The sequence below is a fragment of the Protopterus annectens genome, chromosome 1.part2 (assembly GCF_019279795.1).
Source record: "Protopterus annectens isolate FY-2018-M chromosome 1.part2, PAN1.0, whole genome shotgun sequence".
Classification (NCBI taxonomy): domain Eukaryota; kingdom Metazoa; phylum Chordata; order Ceratodontiformes; family Protopteridae; genus Protopterus; species Protopterus annectens.
In genome coordinates this window covers 1,062,433,562-1,062,456,968 of record NC_056727.1, presented here as the reverse complement: position 1 = coordinate 1,062,456,968, position 23,407 = coordinate 1,062,433,562, and positions in this window count along the sequence as shown.

Sequence of the window (23,407 nt, the reverse complement as noted above, 5' to 3'; positions counted from 1 at the left end):
CAGCCTTGCGCCGAGCTTCATGAATCCCGGGGATTGTTGCAAGAACTGGTTACTAGAGTCAGAGACATTAATATCCCTGAAAGGTATATCTCAGATCCCTCCCTGGCAAAGTTAGCCTAGGAATCCTGGGACCTTACTCAGAAGGACTGGAGGTGGAAACATTATAAATAGAGAAGAACGGAGCATATAGAATTGTTATCAGGAATCTAGAGTAACATGAGTAGCAAACAGATACAAGGCTGTATTTAGTGGGATGGGGGAACAGCTCCTAGGGCTCAAATTATGGCAATGCATGGAGTTAGTAGGAATGAGACTGATAGTTTGATTCTAGGCTTGGAGTCTAAGCTACAAGTACTCCAACTTCATGTCTCTAGGGAGACAGATAATCGAATGGCATTTCTCAGCCAAATCAATGTTGCCCAATGTTAACCAGAGAGGGTAACAATTTTGCAAGAGAAAGTGGAGTGCTGTAGCCACAGTAACCTCTGGTGGCTACAAGGTAAAGCTAATGCTAGCTGCATAGCCTAGGGGTTCAGGGAAAGGAGGAAATAAAAATATATCTCATATGTTAGAACACAGGATGGATGGCTTAGGACGGGAAAGGAAGAGAGAAATACCCTCTTCCTGCATTTCTGTATCAAAGCTATACTCCCCACATGATGGGAGGGGGCTCTGTAATGCTAGATCTATCAAAGATGTACAAATATCACAATTTTAGACCAGGATTACACTATTCTTAACAGAAGGATCACTCAGGGAGAAATCAAACAAATAATAAAAAGAATGAAAAGAGGAAAAGCCCCTGACCCAGGTGCCCTTCCAACAGAATTTTACAAAAGGAAGGGAGAGAAAATGTAATAAACAGATTAACAGATCTTTAAAAAGATACTGCAGAAAGTCAGCAAACTCCACCATTACTGTGTTATACTAAAATGATCATACTCCCTAAAAGTAAACATAAGATGGAAACCCCAACAGATTTTACACCAATTTCACTATTACATTTAGGTGTGAAGATATAGTTTAGCTTATAGGTTGGAAATTTTATTTCTTAAACTGATTTCCCCAGGCCAGTTTGGATTTGTGAAGGCAGACAAGCTATAGGCAATTGGTGGGCTCTGAAGTGGTTTCAATATGAGCATCAGTATAAGTCAAGTCAGACAGTATGGTGGTTTTCAATATATAGAAAATATTTGGCACAGCCAGTTGAGAATTTTTATTTGGCATTTTATCCACCAGGAGCATGGCAGTAAAGTCCATAGGTTGGATTAAGCTGTTGTATGATAGGCCAACCTTTGAAGTTATAGTCAGTGGAAATAAGTCAAACAAGAGCACTACAGGGTGGAGCACCAGACTAAGCTACCCACTTTTTCAGGCCTATTTTTTACTTATAGAAGCATTAGCCATAAAATAGAGATTCCAGCTAAATAGCATGTGCTGGGATAGTTTGGGAAAGGCCTGGGTCAGATTATTTGCAGAGGACTGTATATTTATTCTTGAAGACATTGACAAAGTTCCTATAGGGGTACTCGGTATTTTTAATATTTTTTCTAAGGCCTCTGAGCTGGTTGTTAATCACAAAAAATGTAGGCTGGTATGTGTAAGCAGAGAAAAAGGGAACAGAAGTTACAGTTCTGTAGGGGAGGCAGTACTCCCATTTTACCAGGCCTGGCAGTAGGACACACTTTAGAAGTTACTGGCAACCATAATATAGCAAATACTATGGTAAGAATCAAAGATATGTTAGGAGCAGGGGGACAAGGGGTGAAAACATTGACAGGATGGATTAACAATGTTAGGCTTAATATATGCTTATCATTGTACATCTTCTTAGACATATGCCAAAAATTCAAAATAATGAAAGGTTCCAAGATTTCTAAAGAATTATATGCATTATTACAAAGTCCCTACACAGAAATCTATTAGCAAGTAGGGATTTACATGAATGGGGACTGCCACTCATACCCATTTATGCGTTTGCTTTTAATATGGCAAAAATAATTAGATCAACTAATGAAGCTTCAAGGGAATGGTCGAGTTTACACAATATCTCAACCACTCATAGGTATTTTTTTAATACATGTGCATAAAGGAGCTGAACATATTAATGACCCTTAAATGGTGTGGGGGAATTAGTAATGGCATCTGGAAGATATCTCACTTTCCTCGCATAGGGTTATAAAACAATATATCATATTTGAAAGCTTGTAAAGGGCCTCTGACTTACCCCACACTCAATGTTTTGTTTACATGCAAAAAGTTTCATAAATATACAGTTGCGTGAAGGATGAGCAGTTCAGATAAACAGGCTCCCTGAAAAAAATCTGTGTAAAGGGAGTGGGGAAATCATGTACAAAGGTATTGGGACCGGACAATCTGAAAGAGCACTAGCTAGATTGTGAGTTTTATGGGAAACAGGAAAGAGTCCACTTATGATATGAGCCAATAGGAAGAAATCTGGGATAACTGTAGCCTAATCCAAAGGTGAATATAAGTATGGGGTCAACTCATGCATATTTTGCAGTCCTGGTATAATACTCCAAGGAAGCTTTTAGGAAGAAGGAAGATCCCAGAGGTAGATTGTTAAAAATATAGTATTCAGGACACTGGACATAAGACATTTTTTTGGGAGTGTGAAAGGGCACAGCAAAGGTTGATTCCATTTAGAGGGATCCTTATAAAAATCTTTAAAAAGGGGGTCCACTGGTCATGAGAATTCCTGGGCTGGGAAAAGATGTTCACCACCTAGGATGATCAGACAAGAATAAATAGAATCTATTGCTACTAATCTCTGTAATTAAAATAATTTTAGCAAGAAAATGGAAATATTCTACAAATGCTGTTTTAACTAGACCAGATAGTGAGATATATGGAATGTTAAGGATGTACAGATTTCTAGATCTTGAAAACAACTGTTTGCATTATTTTTGATAGAAAATAATTAATCTCTGTTTTATTATTTCAAGACTATAATGCAGATTGAGATATTGAGAGGATATTTTTTGTGGAATTTCTGTTAAAATGATCATCTATCTATTAAAATATCTCAATAAAAACATATAAATACAAAAAAAAAATCTTGCAAGAGTTAAAATATAACACCCACGTTTATATTTATACTCAGAAACAATGCAATAGGCCTTCTCATTTCCAACACAGAAGAAGTTGAAGCTCAGCACCTTAGTGGTTTGATAACCAGCCTCAGATTTCAATGGCTGGATGTACATCAGTTATTTAATTGTTACATTTTTAACGTCAGACCCATTTGTCACAAAATAACACTTATAACTTCATCCAGAGTAAAAGCCACATTTAATCATGTCATTTAAATGGCACTGTACTGAAAATTCAGCTATTTAATGTATGCGCATAGTAACACACTGCCATATCTAATGTATGCACATAGCAACACACTGCCATGGTAATTCACTTTGATGTCACCTTATTGACTTATATTGTGTTTCTGTGATCATTACTCAGTTGTACTCTGCAGGAATTTTTCTGTGCTGTTTTTTGTCACAACTTCTATACCTGCACAAGGTATGTGATGACACTGCTACTCAATAATGTTGTGCTGAGCAACATATCAGCTTTGATGTGATGAGTTTGTGGTTACCTTATCATAATTTCTATGAGTAAGCAGATTTCTTAACATTGCTTAAAGCCTGATAAATTGTGTCAGTTGCTATCAACCCTAATTTTTATTACTACTCCATTTCTTGTCTTTTCTTTGAATCTGCTGGCTAAGTGGAACTTGTTTTTTTTTTTTGCCTGAGTTTTATGTAATATATCTGTAGTGTATGAACCCTGTCAGTAACACACTGCATGCAATGCAATCCATGTTTATGAGTACCAATGTAATATTTTTAGTTTAGATATGTAACTGTAGCTGCTGATTTCATTTGGAAAATTTAGTCTATTATTTGTTGTCTTTATAAGTTGTACTAAGTTTTCACATAAAGAATAAGACAAACATACATACACTGTACATATATACATACATGCACCTGAAGTCTTTTCTGGTGCAACAAACAATCTGAATAACATACCTTAAATACAATAGCAATATAGTATTAATGTGCTTACAATTTATTTATCTAATACCCATCAATGATTAATTATATACACAGAAGCATAAATAAGATACAATCACTAAAGACCTGTTATAATGTATTGTAAACTCATTTCCCTGTTAATCTTCCTTGCGTGTGTTTGTATGTTAGGGTAAAGTAATGAATTTCCTTGTGTACAATTTAATCTTAGATTTGGGAATTTTAACTCTTTAATACAAGTAAGTAATCTGTTTACCCTCCTTCCCTAGCTTCTGACCTCATGTCAACATTTTCCTGTCACTGGATAAAAATTAACTTCCCCTTCATCTGTCTCCAACTGTGATAATACAGGGCATTTTGTTGTCCTCTCAGCCCTTTAGCACCACAATCCAGTAAACAACAGCATTATAGATTCCAGTCCTACATGACATTTTATACTACTTTATTGCTTCCATGATTTCATACTACCAAGCAATAAATCATCACTGGACCTCTTATGGTGATATGTTATCTATCCCTCAGAAAATCCCTTATTTGTGTTTGACCTGCTGAAAGAAAAAGCCTTGCATATGGAGGAGCTTTCTCATAACCTTCCATTACCAGCATTTTTAATTCTTTCAGAAACATCCCACTCTCTACAGTTCCACTAAGTATGAATGTGTTCTACCTCTCCTGACTCACAACTGTAACATTCAGCTGTCTACAAAATCTTAGTTTCCTTAACTTTACCTGGGACATGCACCACCTTCCTCAATTTCAAACAAATTGCTGTTGGACAGAATACGTCTAGCAGTTTGCCTGGAAATGCCAGAGAATCCCACAGGATGAGATGAAGCCTTGCAGAGAATAGGGAAAAATGATCTGTTTTGCTAATGCGATGGCCATCATCAGGAAGGAACCTGTAAAGTTTATACAGCTGTCCTCCATTATCACTGTGACACAGACTGTAAAGGTCCTCAAAGTCATCTGTTCTGCTCTTCAGCATTCACTACGGTAAAAGAAGAAGGCAACTTAAACTACTAAAGACATAACACAAATTTCCTTGATAAAGCTCCTAAAAGGAGTGAAGTAATACCTGCATTTTAATGATTTATCACTTGGGAGTGAAGTAACACTTGAATTTTAACTATTTATCACTAGATTGGAGGAACTGTTTCATAATGGCCACACAGCCAACTAATGTAATAGCAAAAGTACAGGTGGCCAACAGTATTAGTAAATTTTTCATTTAAAATACACAAATGATTACACATAAATAAACGCTAAAGAGCTCCTCAGACCTATACCAACATAATAATATTAAACAAGTTACTTTTAACAGCACTGTGCTGCTTGAAATTATTATTATGTATACGGAGCATGTTTCCAATAAGATCATTATTCGACAGAATTCATTATTATGAATGGTGGGCAACAACGCATATCTGAACCACATGATTATCCATTTGTAGTTTATGTTCCAGGAGCAGTATGAATAAATAAAGTTCTGCTCTATAATCAAATCATCTGGAAGAAAGCAACTAAGAAAATTTTGCTTAAGGCGATCTACAGCATTTACCAGTAAACAATGTGCCAGAAGAGACATCTAGCAATATGTTTGCGGAATGAAGTGGGAGCCTGCAGATCTCCAAACCAATATTTTGTTATATTAATTTAATGCATTTTAATTTGTTTTCACTCTAATGTGTATGTATCAGCAAACTGTACAAAGAAAATGACGGAAACTGAATAAATGAGGCAGCTTAAGATACAAAAAAAAAAATTAATAATAATTCAGAAGATGATCAGAATATTTACCAGAAATAAATCCAGATATACTTATGGCATTTGGCTAACAGGCCTTAACAAAATGATGACAGCCTTATGAACTTAGACTGTTAACTAACACAAAGAAGAGTATAGATGTAGCCTTTGTTTATTGTGTTCTTTTTCTGCAGTGACTTCCCGTCTTTTGTATATTCTGACATACAAGGCAAGCTGTTTCAGCAAAGAAATCCCAGTAAGACTAAAGGCCCAAAGTTTAGGAAATTATGAATTCAAACATGATATTAAAGAATATGAATTATGGAAGGAGTAGAAGGAGAAAATATTACTAATGTGGGAAAGAAACAAAAAGGAAACTTGATGTACATTACAGAATATATAGTGATGTTCAAAGGCAAGACTTCATATTGAGACAGACTGGTGACATCCAGATGTGCCATACCTTCAGTACAAGAAACAAAGTGAATTTAGTTTGCAGTAGATGAGAAAACAATATTTCCATGCCATCTCCTAGCAGTGAGACATTCCGCTTCTGCTATGACATTATGGAATCTGTCATATAAACGTTAACTGTCATGGCCTACCATTCCTTCTTAAAATGAGGCATGAGATCTGACAAATACGGGATAGTGCTTAATATCAGCCTACATAAATTAGCCTAAGCACCAATAACACCCGACCTGCATGCCTCTCAGTATCTTTCCTGACACAGTACTAAACTGCATTTGTCAATTGCATAGTATATGTAACTGCTACTGTTCCCACACCTTGAACTCCAACAACTGAAACTTACAACCTTTGTATCTCTACTACGGAAAAAGAATGGAAATCATTGAGAGACAATGTGTTCTGTATCATTCATGCTAATCTATGGAGCACCCTACCTTTCCAAGTTAGTAGCCTTACAACTTATGCAGAGCTTAATCTTGCCCATTCAACTTCACCTTTTCCAGTTCCTAATGTTGTAGCTTCAGGAGAACTTATGTCACCTTATCGTGATTCCTTTCTCTTTTGTAATTGACTAACATGGCAGCCACAGCAATGATTGTGCTTCATTTTTCTCAAATGACTTGCTTGTACGTTTGGGCATACTGGCTACCTGAATTTCTGTAAGCATTACTCATCTCACTTTATCGATAACAACTCAGGACATATCCCCTTAACTGAATGCACTATTTCTCATAATAGTGAACCAGCCACAGGAAAACAATCTAACAGACCATCAAAATCCTGCTTGAGCATCCTTACTGCACTTGAGATCCATGAATAAGAAGTAAGGGCGGCGTTCTCAACATATAAGTACAGAAGGAGAAACACTGAGCCTTGCAACTCACAAAAACACATGTACTTTACTCACAACAAATGAACTACTGATTGGGAATCTTTCTCTATAAGCTCCCTCACAATCTGGCTCATGTGTCAATACTGGTCTTTAACTCTCTGCTTGAGAAATAGGAGTGACACTCTCAACACACAAGGATGCCAAGAGAAACAGTGAGCCCTGCAACTTGCAATAATACAAAGACCCTTTTCTAAACCAATGGACAATTAACAGGGAATATTTCTCTTTAACAAAGTCCCTGCACTAAATATTTTCTTAGTTAGTCTAGCATCCATGCCGATCTCTAGGCAACAGAGACAATGCAATTATCAAGAGAATATAAACAAAACCAATAACACTGAACACTGAGGGAGTTTCAAAACTTTACAAAACAGCTACTTTTAAAGATAAAATGGTTAGCAAGAACTTTAAGAGCTACTATTAACTATTTGTCTTTACTTCTCTATAATGGACACTGTGTATAAGTTAAGTGAGTGTTTTTTGCAGCAGGGGGAGGGGGCAACTTACACCATTCCTTACCCAGCTACCCTGAACGCTAATTCCAAAATGCCCTCTTCTTTTACTCTTTTTGTAGTACAAGAAAGTGGGGGCTAGTTTGTGATTGCCTATCAGAGATACTAGCCTGGCCACTTGACTATTTATTTGTATTCAACAATCATGACCTGCCTATTCACACTCAGGACATCTCTGCTTACCTGAATACACTATTTCCCATGAAGGTGTCCCAGCTGTATGCAAGCAATCTAATATAAGTGGTTATTTTTCTCTTGTTTCTGAGTCTTAATATGCATTATTTGTTATATACAGGATATCACTTGATTATATATATAAAATACGTGGATCCTATTAGATGATCGACTTTTCAGAAAATTCATACGGTCAAAACTATATGATTGAGTTTCTGAAAATGTTAAGGTTTTGAATAGAGATCACAGTACAGTGTAGAACAGCAAATTTACTCTTTTCCTCACTATGGTGTGATCTCAGAGTCGGTGTATTTAAATTACAGGGCTTGCCTCCCTGCTAAAAATGTAAAAAAAAGTTAGATTTTTGTGGGGTTTTTTTGCATGTTCGAGACCATATAGATCCCTATCAGATAACTGACTTTTCAGAAACTTGAAATTCATATGGTCAAGACCATATGATCGAGTTTCCGAAAACTTGAAAATTTTGAATGGAGATTGCGGTACAGTTTTGAATGGGAAATTTACCCTTTTCCTTACTGTAGTGTGATCTCAGAGTTGGTATATTTAATTTGCAGGGGGTGTGGGGGGTGCATGGGAGTTTGCGCAAAAATGTAAAAAAAGTTAATATTTTTGTGGTTTTTTTTGGCATGTTTGAGTTTTTGGAAACCTGATGATATGGTCTTGACCATATTAATTTCGAGTTTTGGAAAAGTCAATCATCTGATGGGGATCCATAATGCATATATATATATATATATATATATACATACATTATGGATCCCCATCAGATGATTGACTTTTCAAAAACTCAAAATTAATATGGTCAAGACCATATCATCAGGTTTCCAAAAACTCTCCAGTTCGATCATCCTCGGCTGGGATGCCTTCTGTGTGGAGTCTGCATGCCCTCCCTGTGGTTGATGCGGGTTTCCTCCGGGTACTCCAGTTTCCTCCCACATCCCAAAGACATGCAGTAGGTGGATTGGGCACTCTAAATTGGCCCTAGGTGTGAGTGCTTGTGTGTGTGTGCCTTCTGTGGAAGGTTGGGCGCTGGGCTGGCAACTCGACACTGTAAAACTCCACTGCCAGTCATGAGCGGACAGATGATCCGCTGTGGTGACCCCTAACTGGGAAAAGCCAGAAGAAGATATATATATATATATATATATATATATATATATATATATATATATATATATATATTCATATAGGGGTCTACATTTAAACATTGAAATTCCATAAAACTGAAGACCACAACACCAAGAAGAAAATAAAACTTAGAATGCCAAACCGCATCTTTTTTCCCAGAGCAAGTAAACACAATAGCTGACAGAGCTTCCGCAAGTACAAGTGCAATGGCCCAAGAAACTCAGCAAACCAACAAAAACAGCCAGCACAACAGACGTAGAAAAATAATTATAATTTAGTTATCATTGCATAACAGCCAAAAAAAAAACTGCATTGGCACAGCATACAAATGCAACACAATATAATGCAACAAAAATCCAAACTGGTTTCGGCCCAAAAAGAACCTTCGTCAGTGAATACACATCAAGTAAATGTGAACCATTATATACACCTGGTCCCCCAATTCCCATCTTAATTGACTAATTAACAATGTTCACTGAGACCTGGTGGAAATAAACCACCACGTCTAATGATCCAACCATTTTCTTTTTCATTTATTATATCGTGCCAGCCTGCCTTATTTTTCCTATCACCAACAATCTTGTAGATTGTAACTAACATAAATTTTGCAGTAAGATGTTTAATAAAGTGTTTGTAAAGGACACTAGACATATGTTTATTCCTAATGTCACTGAGGTGTTCAGAAATTCATGTTCTTAAAGTACAAGAGGTCTGCCCCACATAGAAGGCAGAGCAAGTGCAGGTAGCTAAATAAATGACCCAATCTGTACTACAGTTTGCAAATGCCTGTACATCATATGGTTTAGGTGTATTCTTACTGGTACATTTTTTAACATTAGATACATATTTGTAAAAGGAACAGTGACCACAGGGAACAGAGCCTACCAGTATACCACCATCACTCCTAAGCTGTTGTAAATTCTCCACATGATTTTGATTTTTGTGCTTATAATGATTGAAAAAAAAACTGTGTCCTGCCCCTTTGAAATGAGAAGCAGCATGTAGATGTCAATATGTCACTTGATCTATTATCTGAAAGTAAAACTGCCCAATGTCGTTGCATCAGTTCAATAAATTCCCATGTATTGTGACCAAAGCTGGTAATAAACCTAATGCTCTTATCATTAGAACCTTGATTCCTTTGTTGATATTTTAAATCTGAGAACCTATTTTGACCAGAGGCCCATTGACTAATATTAAGAATATGATCCCTGTTATATCCATGATCCCACAACCTGCCATCTAATTCCCTTTGCTGATGTTCAAATGATTCAGCAGATGAGCAAATTCTAAGAATATGTAGAAACTGTGATTTGGGAATGTTACGGATCACATGTTTGGGATGATAACTGGAAGCATGCAATAAAGTATTGAACTGTGGATGCTTGCAAAACAAATTACTTTCCAAAATACCATTCTCCTTGCACATGATCTGGACATCCAAAAAGGAAAGCCTGTGTACATCATAATGTAAAGTGAAATGAATACGCCACTTGTTGTCATTTAAGTATTGAACAAACTCAGTTAAATAAACAATATCCAATCTCCATATCATCCAGCGATCATCCATATACTTACGCCAGATATCAATCTCATCCAAAAATAAGTTGTGGTTAAAATCATATATTATCTGCTCCTACAGGTAGCCCATAAAAAGATCCACATAAATGGGTGTGAATGAAGCACCCATTGCTGTACCCTTCATTTGCCAAAAACATTCACCATTGAAATAAAAAACATTCTTGGTTAACACATGTTCTGTAAGGCATAAAAGAAAGGTATTGAAACCAGGACTATATAGTGGAATCCGGTAGTCCAATGCCATCAATCCTGCCCAGTGAGGAATATTGGTGTACAATGCCGTAACATCTAAAATGCACATACGCCATCCCGGTTCCAACTGCATGTACAAGATAATGTTATCCTAAATTCTAGCCCTAACATGCTGTAACAATAGCTTAAGATATTTATCAAGAAAACATGGCAATTGTTCAGTGAGAGAGCCATTGCCAGAAATGATGGGCCTACCTGGAGGTTTAGAAAGATCCTTATGTATGTTTGGCAAAAGATATAGGTATTGTGGTAAGGGGTCAGGTATGGTTAAATGGAAAACCACATCCTGAGTAATGATACCTTCCTCTAAAACTTGCTGAAGAAACAGATCAATGTCTTTCTTAAACTTATATGTAGGGTCTAAAGACATCTTAGTATAGAACCTACCACCCAACAGTTGCCTTTGGGCTTCTTCAAGATACATTGACCAATCCATTACAACAATGGCCCCTCCTTTTCAGCTGGTACAATTACCAAATTTTTGTTATTGTGGAGGCCATTCAAGGCTTGAACTTCTAATTTAATTTTAGTTAGATTGTTTCTAGAAAAAACAATTCCTCACCCCCTGAAATGTAGATCCTTAAGAACACATTGCTGGAAGGTGGAGATATGTTTATTCATGGGGGGCATAAATTTAGACTTATGGTACTGAAAATTGGTCTTTGACTCCAATTCTGAATTATTATTACCAAAATATAATCTAAGGTTCAACAATCTACAAAATGACATTAAATCATTAGCAAAAACATCTTCAGACACACAAAAAAAAACAGGCATAAAAAATTCAATCATTTGTTCAGTAGTTGTATCTCAATATTAGATAGTGAAACAGATGAAATATTATGTATATTACAATGGTCACCTACTGTGGTATAAGCAGACTGAGCAGTGTTTCTAAGATGGGAGCTTGACTTATGTTTTCTACCACCCCTTCTTCTTCTGAACCAAAGGGTTTTTTTAAAGTACATTTCTTGGGGGCTGGTGGTTTTTGTCTCTGTTCATATTCCGTATCTGTAACAGAGAAAGAATCTTCCCCTGAAACATCACTAATACTAGTAACTTTCTTCAAAATAGACTTTTTTCTGTTTCTTTTACCAGAATCCCGTACTGAATCTTAAATAACAAATCTGACATTTTTTTGACCAAATGGCTTTGTTTGATCATAATCCCTTACATCCCTGTTGAACTTGTAAATTTTCCTCTCCTTAAGTTGCTTTTCAGTTGCAATGAGCTTCTTCATCAATTTCTGAAAACAAGTTTTAAAGATAGGTTGTCCCTCAAATGATTTAATGCCATCACGTTTTAGTAATTTCTGCAATGGACTGATTAATACTACATTCATAATGTGCCATTAGTATTTCAACAAATTGCATAGAAGCATTTTGTTGAACCACCGTCCATTCCTGTAATAAAATATAATCAGCTTGGTTAACTAATGGTTGTAGGCAAATATGTTGGCCGCTTGGTGTAATGCATTTGGATTTATAAGCTTTAAAAAGCTTCAAATGCCATACATTGGATCTAAATGTTTTCATAGATTTAGTGAGTTGTAAAAATATCTGAGAACACATAGCTTCAGGGTTACTATCATTAGATCCATGTGATTGTCGCAAACTAGGCCTTATCCCAAATACCTGTATAGCATCTCTAGAAGCAGATAAGCCTTGAAGTATAGTAATCAAATCCATGTTTATAAAATAATAAGACCCAAATTTGGCATATTGAGATAAAAAAATAAATATTCTTTAATGTATAGCAAAAAAGATAATTCAAAAGCAATATACAAAGTTATATCAATGTAGAGCACCAGTTATTACTATAAATACTTCAGCCCCAAACCATATACCACTTTAAACAAAACAAATACTGTGCTAATAAATACTATAATACAAGTAATGTACTATAATTATACAAAAAAAACAATTTAACAGCACATTCATGAGACCTATGTTGTAAATATCATGACCAGTATCACTCACTACTTAAATTGGTATATCCATATACCAAAATTAGTGTTCCAAAGATATATAATCTTCAAAACAGGAAACTTCATCCTTATTGGTAGAAAAAAGTCCACCTGAAAATATATGAACCATAAAAAATATAATAATATACTGCACTAAACAATTATTAGTTCGATGAGTTTTCATTGAACATACAAAGTCCTACCTCACACCAAAAATCAAACGTGAAGGCAAGATTACAATCCTAACATTTATACAGAAAAATATTGTGATTGTCAAGATTCAGTTACCCCACTGCAAAAGAGAGGACTCACCAGGATACACACATCAACAGGAAATGTAACATACGATGATCGGGCACAAAAATAATAAAATAATGTCCAAAATGAAACCCAACAAATTATTTGGCGTTTTTGTTCCTTCACGACTGTACCAAACATGTCATTACCCCAAATGACCGGTATCAGTCTCTACCAAATACAAACAATCATGAAATGCTGTCCAAAAATGTACTGTTCCTAAGTGAATCTGACCAAATGCATTATTCACAGGTTTTGTTCCTTCACGACTGTTTCCATTCAACCAAAAGGCCAGTTTCAGTATCTCCACAGTTTGCAAAAAAGAGCAGACCATAAATAAAGTAGTTATTTCTGCACGGTCTGCTATTTCTGTGCCATCCACTTCAAATACCCAGTTGACAATTCCAAATTGCTGGTTTCAATCTTTGCCCAATATAAATGATGTGTGAAATGCAATCCAAAACATACCATTCCTGTGTGAATCAGACCAAATGCATTGTTCACCAGTTCCTGTTCCTTCACAATTGCTACCAATTGCACCATTTATCCAAAAGGCCAATTTCAATTTCTCCACAGTTTGCAAAAAAAAAACGCAAACCAAAAATAGTTGTTTCTGCACAAAGTTTGCCTCGTTCTGTGCCTCCTGCTTCAAACACACAATTCACTGTTCTCAGATGTGATAGTATTTCCAAGTGCCATGAGCAATTACCATAAACAATGCCAAAAAACAAAAAAAAATCCTCATAACACATATACAACCAAAAAAAAAAAGGTTGCAAACTGCGCAAATTGTGCTTCAATATAAAAGTGACCAGGAAAATAACAAAAAAAGGTTACTTGGAGCATGCATGATCAAGGTGAAATATCTTCCACATTTATAAGTCAACAGCAGAAGAAAAAGAATCTGCAATAGCTGACAGAGCTTCCACAAGTACAATGGCCCAAAGAAACTCAGAAACCAACACAAATGGCCAGCATGAATTTCTGAACCCCTCAGTGACATTAGGAATAAACGTATGTCTAGTGCCCTTTACAAACACTTTATTAAACATCCTACTGCAAAATTTATGCTTGTTACAATTGACAAGATTTTGGGTGATAGGAAAAATAAGGCAGGCTGGCACAATATATTAAATCAAAAAGAAAATGGTTGGATCATTAGACTTGGTGGTTTATTTCCACCAGGTCTCAATGAACATTGTTAATTAGTCAATTATGATGGGAATTGGATAACCAGGTATATATAATGGTTCCCATTTACTTGATGTGCATTCACTGATGAAGGCTTTTTTGGGGTGGAAACCGGTTTGGATTTTTGTTGCATTATATTGTGCTGCATTTGTATGCAGTGCCAATGCAGTTTTTTTGGGCTGCTATGCAATAATAATTAATTATAATTATTTTTCCAGGTCTGTTGTGTTGGGCATTTTTGTTGGTTTGCCAAGTAAACACTTGTCCATCATGGAGAATAATGCCCTTTTCCCTACTGTAGTGTGATCCTGGAGTTGGTATATTTAGTTAGGGGGGGTTGTCAGGGGAGTGTCCCCCCCACCTAAGTGGATTTTAGAAGGTACGGTTTGTTGTAGTGTAGTGTTAGGCAAGTGTTTACTTGCCGTGAGAAAAAAGACATGGTTGTGTATTTTACTGCACCTGGGATCCCAACTGTATTTGGGGCCCCAAAAATCCACAAAGATTTGAGAAATTCACCATTCAGACCTATTGTGGATGGTAGGGGGTCTATCACACACGCAAGTGCTAAGTATGTAGATTCTAAACTCAAACCAATTGTTAAATCTGAACCTCAAATATGCCATGCTTCATGGCACTTTCTTGATAATATTAACAATATAGATTATAATGAGAATTTGGTGTTTCTCACAGTAGATATAAAGGACTTGTACGCCATCATTCTCCACCAGCTAGGTGTAGAATGGATTAGAGAATTTCTTCATTTGAAAGACATGGATGAAAAAGATATTTACATTATTGAAACTCTCTTGGAGATTGTCCTGGCTAATAATTTCCTTTGTTTTGATAACCAACTGTTTTTACAGAAAAGTGGCATAGCTATAGGTGCTTTGTGTGGCAGTAGTTTTGCAAATAGTGTTATGATCTATTGGGAAAGGACATTGTTGTTTAATAATCTGAAGTTTAAGGAACATGTAGCCTGGTACACTAGGTACCAGGACGACATGTACTTTTATGGAAAAGTGATGTTGGTTTGATTCGGCCATTTATAGCCAAAATTACAACAATTACTAATTTTTTGGATTTTACATTTTAAGTGGATGCCAGGAAATTAATTTTCTCGACATCCATTTAAGCAAAGATAGCTTTAACCATAGATTTAGAACAACTATCTTTCGAAAGCCAACTTATTCTAATGCCTTTTTAGATTTTAGAAGTTGTCACCCACAACACCAAACAAAGCGGTAGTTAAAGGGCTAGCAGTTAGAGCAGCCAGAATGGTGTCTGATTATGAAGAATTTCTGGTTGAATGTGCCCTACTTAAATCCATATTTCTAAAGAGAGGCTACCCTTTGGCATTTGTGGAACATACTTTTGAAGAGGTTATCCACATAAGACTAGTTGGAGATTTTTGCCCCTTGGTACATAAAGGATATAATACAGTTTTTGTATCACCACAAGAAGATTCACCTTCTAATTTAACAAGGGAGCAGAGTTCCAATCATTTTATTAGATTCCTAACAACTTTTTCTTTGGATTCACAGCTTATTAGAGATATTATTGTCAAGAATTGGGCCTTTATTTCAGGGGATAGTTGCCTTAGGAAAATTTTAGGACAGGTCCCCCAGATTACGTTTAGAAGAGGTTCCAATTTGAAATGCCTTGTTGAGAGGTCCAAAAAAGCAGTTAAAGGCTGTCAGGGTATGTTCACGTGTGGTAGATGCCCCCAATGTAAACATATTAAAACAACTAACAAAATAAAAATTAGGGATAGAGTTTACTACATTGACAGCAAGTTTAATTGTGATTCCCAGGGGGTAGTCTATGGGGCTGTATGTGACAACTGTGAGGCATACTATATTGGCAAAACTGAGAGGAAGATCAAAAATATTTACGAACACCAATGTAGCATTCACAAAAATTTAATTACTAAGGCCTTGGTAAAACACATTTTGGAATATCCTAGTCATAGGTTTTCATTTGTGGTTTTACAGCAAGTAGATCATAACATAAGAGGAGGCCCTTGGGAGATCAGACTGGAAGAGTCAGAACTGGAGTGGCAAATTCGTACATCAGCCCACATACTGCCAGGGTTGAATGAGGCTTTATCAATTAAATGCTTGTTGAAAATAAAAGCCCTTGCTAGGTAGTTATTTATTTTGTTTTTAATGAATTCTGAATATTTAAATGTTTAAATATATTAATTATGAAATAGGTTTTTGGTGTCTCCAGATATAATAATATTGTGCCTTTTTCAGGTTTAATTGTCTTTGACTTATTTTATATTGATGTCATTGAGTGGTTTAAGCAACATGTATTTTTATTTTATTTACATTTCTAATATGCAAGCATGTGTAGTTGCATTTTTAAGAATCCAATTTTAACAGTGAGGTTTTGTCTGAATAAGTATACTTGGTCTTATAGAGTTTATTATCTACTTTACCATTGTCATTCAATATTTAATTATTTGATACAATTTGTGACATCACAATCAATTAAGATTTTGTATTGGTTGCTTGGAGTGTTTTTTTGTATTTAAGCATGATGCAGTCTCTTATACACTTTTAGTCTGAAGAAGTTGGGGTACTATCTCCAACAAAAGTACTTACTCTAATAAAGTGTTTTGTGTTTCTTGAAGCCTGCCCGCATTATTTTTAATATATATATATATATATATATATATATATATATATATATATATATATTAGATATACCTGTTGCGCAGGCTGTTGCACAGAGCTTGACCTACTGCCAGCTGTGATATTCAGAAAAGAGAAGTATTTATTCTCATTTTTTGTCTGCATTTTGATTTACTACCTTTGTAATCTGTACAACTGTATGTATTCTTCTTCTTGTTTGTCCTCACCCACTCTCCCTGTTCTTGTTTTGGTGTTAGTGTTGGTGGCTCTGGAATTGCCTGCCTCTCCTTTAAGTCTCTATTTGAACACTCCTCCTGAGTCCATCTCATTTTCTCACTTAACCTAATACAGTGAGATCATATTTTGAGTATAGTGTTCATTCTACATAATACAGAGAGAAGATTTGAGAAGGCCAGCCCACTTAGGTTCTTCTTTCATCTCTCCTTGCACTTTACTAACAAAAAAAAAAAAATTCATCTGCTTTTACTGTATTTGTGTTTCCTCCTTCTTTATTTTGATTTTGCTTCTTCTTAAAAGTACGCAATGTTATTTATTCTGCTGCACTTATTGCTGCTTGGTAGTAGCCTGATTAAATTGTAACTGTTATTCTAAGTCTTTTGGTTTAAGCACTTGGGCTTCATACCGGTTGTTTTACATTAAGAAGATTTGTGGTCTGCACTGTTGTGGCAGGACAGGTAGCTTACATCCATCTAAGCTGGGAACTGCTGATTGAAAGCTTAGTGTCTGCTATTCTAAAAGTATATTAGTTCTGGTTTAAGCACTAGGGCTTCAGGCCAGTTATTCTACACTAAGAAGGTTTGTGTTCTGCACTCTTGTGGGAGGAGATGCTGGATTCTGCCCTTCTGAGCTGGGAATTTCTGGTCACAGGCTTATTGTGCCTCTTATTCGATCTGTTTCTTTCTGAAATTGGTGTGCCTTGTTGCTGTAGCATAGGACCAGATTCAGGCCTGCTGAATCTAGCTTTGTTTGTATAACTTCAGCACTGATCCAGGCCATCTTTTTGGAGAAGGTTCCCTGCACCCTAGTAGCGGGAGTGTGCAGTTAGAACTTGTTTGATTGAAGACTGCTGGAACAGGGCTCAGTTTTGAGTTTTTTTCTGGTTAATTGGGTAACTTGTTTAAATCAGATTGTTCATTTTCTATTGTTTTATATATATATATATATATATATATATATATATATATATATATATATATATATATAGAATTGCACTTTATTCATCTGTTTTTTCTGTATTTGTGTTTCTTCCTACTTTATTACTAGGGGCATTGACTACAACTCTGAACTGAGATATATAACAATAAGCATCTTTTTATGTGCATTTAAAGTGTTTTTTGATTGTATCTGCTTTTTTCTGAAAACAAAATATACTTGTTTCCCACCTTTCTAGGCTAGTATAGTCCAGTTTTCAGGTTAGTGCTGAATTCAGGGCTGTGTTACAGATCTCTGTGTTTGCACATACCTTACTTGGATAGAAGGAAGTTTCTCTGCTCACCTGTCAAAGAGGGGAGCTTTGAGCAGCCTATCTGTCCCTGGAGGAGTGGTTTCAGGTCAGAAAGTAGTAGTTTATTGGCCATTTTGGGCTAATTTCTATTTCTTTCATTTCTCTGCTATAAAAACCACATTTACCCAGTTTTGCTCGCCGAGCAGCGCCGGTTAGCTAGGGTATAACTATTCCCAGCTTCACAAAGTCTCCTCTTTAATTTTTCCCTTGGAACTAGACAAACTTTCAACTTAAGCACTCAAGCCATTCATTTCTCAGCTCGGCACTTGCTCAAAACTCATAGCAAGCACTTATAAACCCTAGCACTACAGAAGGACAAGGCTCTCTATTCGACCTTACCAACCATTCAGTAAAACAGTTTACTGTACCTATCCAGGCATGTCCAAAGGGCAGTTTCAGGTGTACTCTCCAGTCCAACTGGGGAATCTGGGCATTTTGAGGCAATGTAACAACTGCCTCATGTACACAGACAACCCTCTCCTCCTACAACCAAACACTAATACATGTGAGAGATGCAATTATACAGCCAAACTGGAGGCTAAGTTCTCTCAACCCAAGATTGGATCAGACAGTCAAGAGGAGAAGGGAAATACTGGCATCACACCACCAGTCTCACATAGACCCATTAAACCAGCACCAGTAAAAAACACACGTACATACATGAAAACATAGTCAGAGGCTCTAAATAAAAATCTGCAAAAGCAACAGAGCCCTCCAAAGCAGACATCCAAGCAACCTTCACCCCCCCAACACAAACCATGAAACACATACTTCACAAAACCAGTGTGCCACGCAATCACAGCCCTCAAGACAAAATAACATACCCAACATACTAGTAGTAGGTGACTCTATAGTCAGGCACACTGACGTCCCACTCACTAGGCTGAATAAGGAGAAGGTTACTGTTAGCTGCCTGTCAGGTGCCAGGATCCGCCACATAACACAAGCACTCAGGTCACTACAGAACAAGTACAAATATGACTCTGTCATTGTCCATGTTGGTGTGAATGACCTGAGCCGCACCCCCCTGGACTACATGAAAAGAGACATGGAAGAGCTCTCTGATGATGTAGCCCAGGCCGGTATGACCCTGACCCTGAGTAGCATCCTGCCCTCACCAAGAATGATACCACGGTATAAAGAAAAAACTATCAATTTCAACAATTGGCTACGTTTCTGGTGTAATTCAAAGGGGATCCAGTGTCTGTCTACCTGGGATGACATGCTCGACAAGCCACGCTGCTTCTCTAGAGACGGCTTGCGCCTGTCACCCTTAGGCTTTCAAATACTGGCCAAGGTTCTTGCCACCACCATATTGCCTTTTTTAGGCAAAGCTCAAAAGACAAACCCACTGCCATAAATAGCACAAGTAACAAATATCTGAAGGTAATACTACTCAATGCCAGAAGTCTAAACCTCAAAATGCACACACTCGAGGCACTCCTCAGTATGGAGAAAATCAATATATGTGCAGTAACAGAAACCTGGTTTGAGGTTCCAGGGAGCACCCCAGCACTACCAGGCTACAACTCATACAATACATTTTGGCCACAGAACCTGGACCGAAATACAAAAGGCGGTGGAGTATCCATATTCATCAAGCATGCCCACACTTCCAGGTTAGTGGCACAGCACGATGCTTCAGAGATTATCCTTGTGCAACTAACAATGGGCAAAACTGCAATTCAAATTGTAGCTTGCTACAGATCACCCACCATGTCCCAGGACCCCAATTCCATATTTAGGGAAACACTGGGTAACATAAAGATCCTATCAAACACCCTAATATTGGGTGATTTCAACTACCCAAACATTAACTGGGAGAACTACTCAAGTACTAATTCCCTTGTCCAACATTTCCTAAAATTTATAAACTCAAATGCCCTGGAACAACTGGTCAACACTCCCACCAGAGGTGACAACATATTGGACCTGGTCATCACCAGCATGGGCGACCGGTGTTCCACACCAGAGGTCAACCCCTCGCTGTTTAGATCTGACCATAAACAAATCACTTTGGATATCCACATTCTGTCCCCACCCCCAGACAAGGAAATCACCGTGAAAAACTTTTCAAAAGCAAACTTCACATTACTTAAGACAGAGGTGGAACGTTTCAAAGCCCCCATGCTAAAGGATAACGCTATCCAAGCTGCAAAATCCTTTACTAATGTATTCTACAGGCACCGACAAGAATGCATGGATCATGCTATCCCAAGCAAAACCAAGACTCACTCCTTCAAGAAAAGGAAACCAGTCTAGTGGACCCCTGCCATAAACAAGCTATACAATAGAAGGAGGAAACTAGTACAGAAAAGAGTAAAATCCCAAGAAGGGAAGACATCCCTGATCAGTATCAGCAAGAAACTATGATCCCTCATAAAATCGTCCAAGGTGAGCTTTGAAAGAAAACTTGCCAAGGACTCTAAAGATAACCACAAGGCATTCTTTAGCTATGTCAAGAATCTAAGTGGCAATGCTCAGATCTGCTCGGAGTTAGTGCAGAATGGCACAAAATACACTGAACCAACCGATATTGCCAACATCCTGGCAGACAGATTCAGTGCAAACGTTACCCCCTTCTCACCCCCAAAAGGGCCCATAACCATACCAGAAGAATGTAGTGCCCCTGAAATCACAGACACTCAGATTAAAATAGCCCTCTCCAAGGCCAAAAACACAGCATCAATGGGACCAGACGGTGTCCCAGGCTGTGTCCTACATGAGCTCAAAGACAAATTAACCCCTCACTTAAACACACTGTTCAAACTCAGCCTCTCCACAGGCTACGTACCCATAGAGTGGTGCACAGCAACAGTTATTCCACTCCACAAAGGTGGAGCCACAACAGGTCCCGGGAACTATCGCCCTATAAGCCTGACTAGCTTGGTCTGCAAGGCTATGGAGTGCATCATCATGGAACTCATTAACAGAGACATTGGGAACCTCCAAACACTGGACCCTACCCAGTTAGGCTTTGTTAAGGGCAGATCATGCCTCATAAACCTGGTGGACTTTTTAGAGACAGTTACCAAGGCTATAGATGAGGGAAAGGTGGTACACACAGCCTACCTAGACCTCGCAAAGGCCATCAACACCATTCCTCATTCTGGTATTATAGACAAGCTCACCAGCCTGAACATAAACCCCTGTGTCACAAGATGGCTTGCCAGTTGGCTCATGGACAGAACCCACATGGTGAGAGTTGCAAGAGCTATGTCTGACTCTAAACCGGTTACAAGTGGCATTCCCCAGGGCTCAGTCCTAGGACCCCTCCTTTTCGACATATACTTCTCAGAGGTACGGACAAGCACAGGAGGACTATGGCTGACTAAGTTTGCAGATGACTGCAAACTAGGGGCTATAATTGACTCACCAGCTGACACAGACATCCTCCAAAAGGGTCTCACTGAGACGGATACCTGGTGTCAAAATCATGGCCTCAAGCTAAATGCCAAAAAGTGCATAGTTATTCCCTTTGGAAATAACAAAGTACCCACAAACTACCACATATGTGGTAGTCCCCTAAATACGGAAAATGTAATAAGGGATCTGGGGACCCAAGTAGATAGTAATCTCTCCTTTGATAATCACATTGCCAAAGTGGTAAGAAAATCCTTCTATGTGGCCCACCTAATCACAAAAGGGTTTGCATCCAGATCAAAAGAGGTCATTGTGCCCCTCTACTCATCACTCATCAGACCCATTATAGAGTGCAATGCCCCATTTGGGATGTACCTTACAAGACACCTGCAACAGCTGGAAAGACAACAGAAGTACCTCAACAAGAGGATCACTGGCCTCAAACAGCTGCCCTATGCAACTCGACTGAAGAAACTCCAGCTGTACTCGGTTGCATACCGCCTACTCAGAGATGATCTCTACCTGACATATAAGGCAATGTCCAACTCAGAATTGATGGACATGCTCCACCTAAAAAACACCTTATCCCCTTGAGCCACATGCTCTAGGGATCTAAACCTCACCACAACAATAAATAGGATGTGCTGGAGGGATAGATTCCTGTCCCAGAGACTTCCCATGCTTTGGAACAAGATTCCAATCTACATTAGGCAGAGCTCCTCACTAGCACTCTTCAAGAGAAACCTTGACGAGTGGATGGGAAACAGAAAGTTTACCCCGGGGATCACTTCAGTGGCTGTGCTGGACAGAGGCACAGGGAACTAATCTAAGGGGGCGGCGAAAGCCAACACATTTTGGCTAGGCTTATAAATGCCTTCGGGCAGATAGCCTAGTACCTACCTATGAACCTATGAACCTATTCCCCATTCTGAAGGATGTATAGGCCTCCTAAAGATTGATTACATGTATAGAGTTGATCATAGGACTGCATACATGTCTGCTAATCTCACAAAATCAAAACATAGTGAAAGTTTTAAAACATTAGGAGAATAAGGCTAAGATGGCTTCCCTGCTTAGTTTAAGAAAAGCATATCGGTGTCAAGTGGGAATGGAAATCAAACCAGAAGGAGATAAAAATAAGACAGCAACTACATTTGCCAAGTAACAAAAGAAAGAATATAATGAGAAGGATCTGATGAGAAGACAAGAAATGTGGAAAATGCAAAAATATTGTTGCAAGTACAGAAAACTCTTGGAACAACCTCAAGTTGATCAGGTCCGAATGCAGGAATGGTTTAGGAGGGGTGAATTTAAACTAAAAGAGGAAAGTTTAATATTGGCGGCTAAGGATAGTGGAGTATATACATATTGGTTTACAAAGTCCATTGAACATGTGGGAGAAACAAACAATTGCAGGTGTTGTAAAACAAAATTGGAAACAGTTGCACATCTTGTTGCTGGGTCTCATACAATAATGGCAGAAAGACTGTATATTGAAATGCATAATAATGTGGCAATTCTTTTACATTGGGGATTGTGCAAACATTGTAAAATTGAAGTAGCTGAGAAGCATTGGAAACATGAGCCACAAAGCATTATAAAA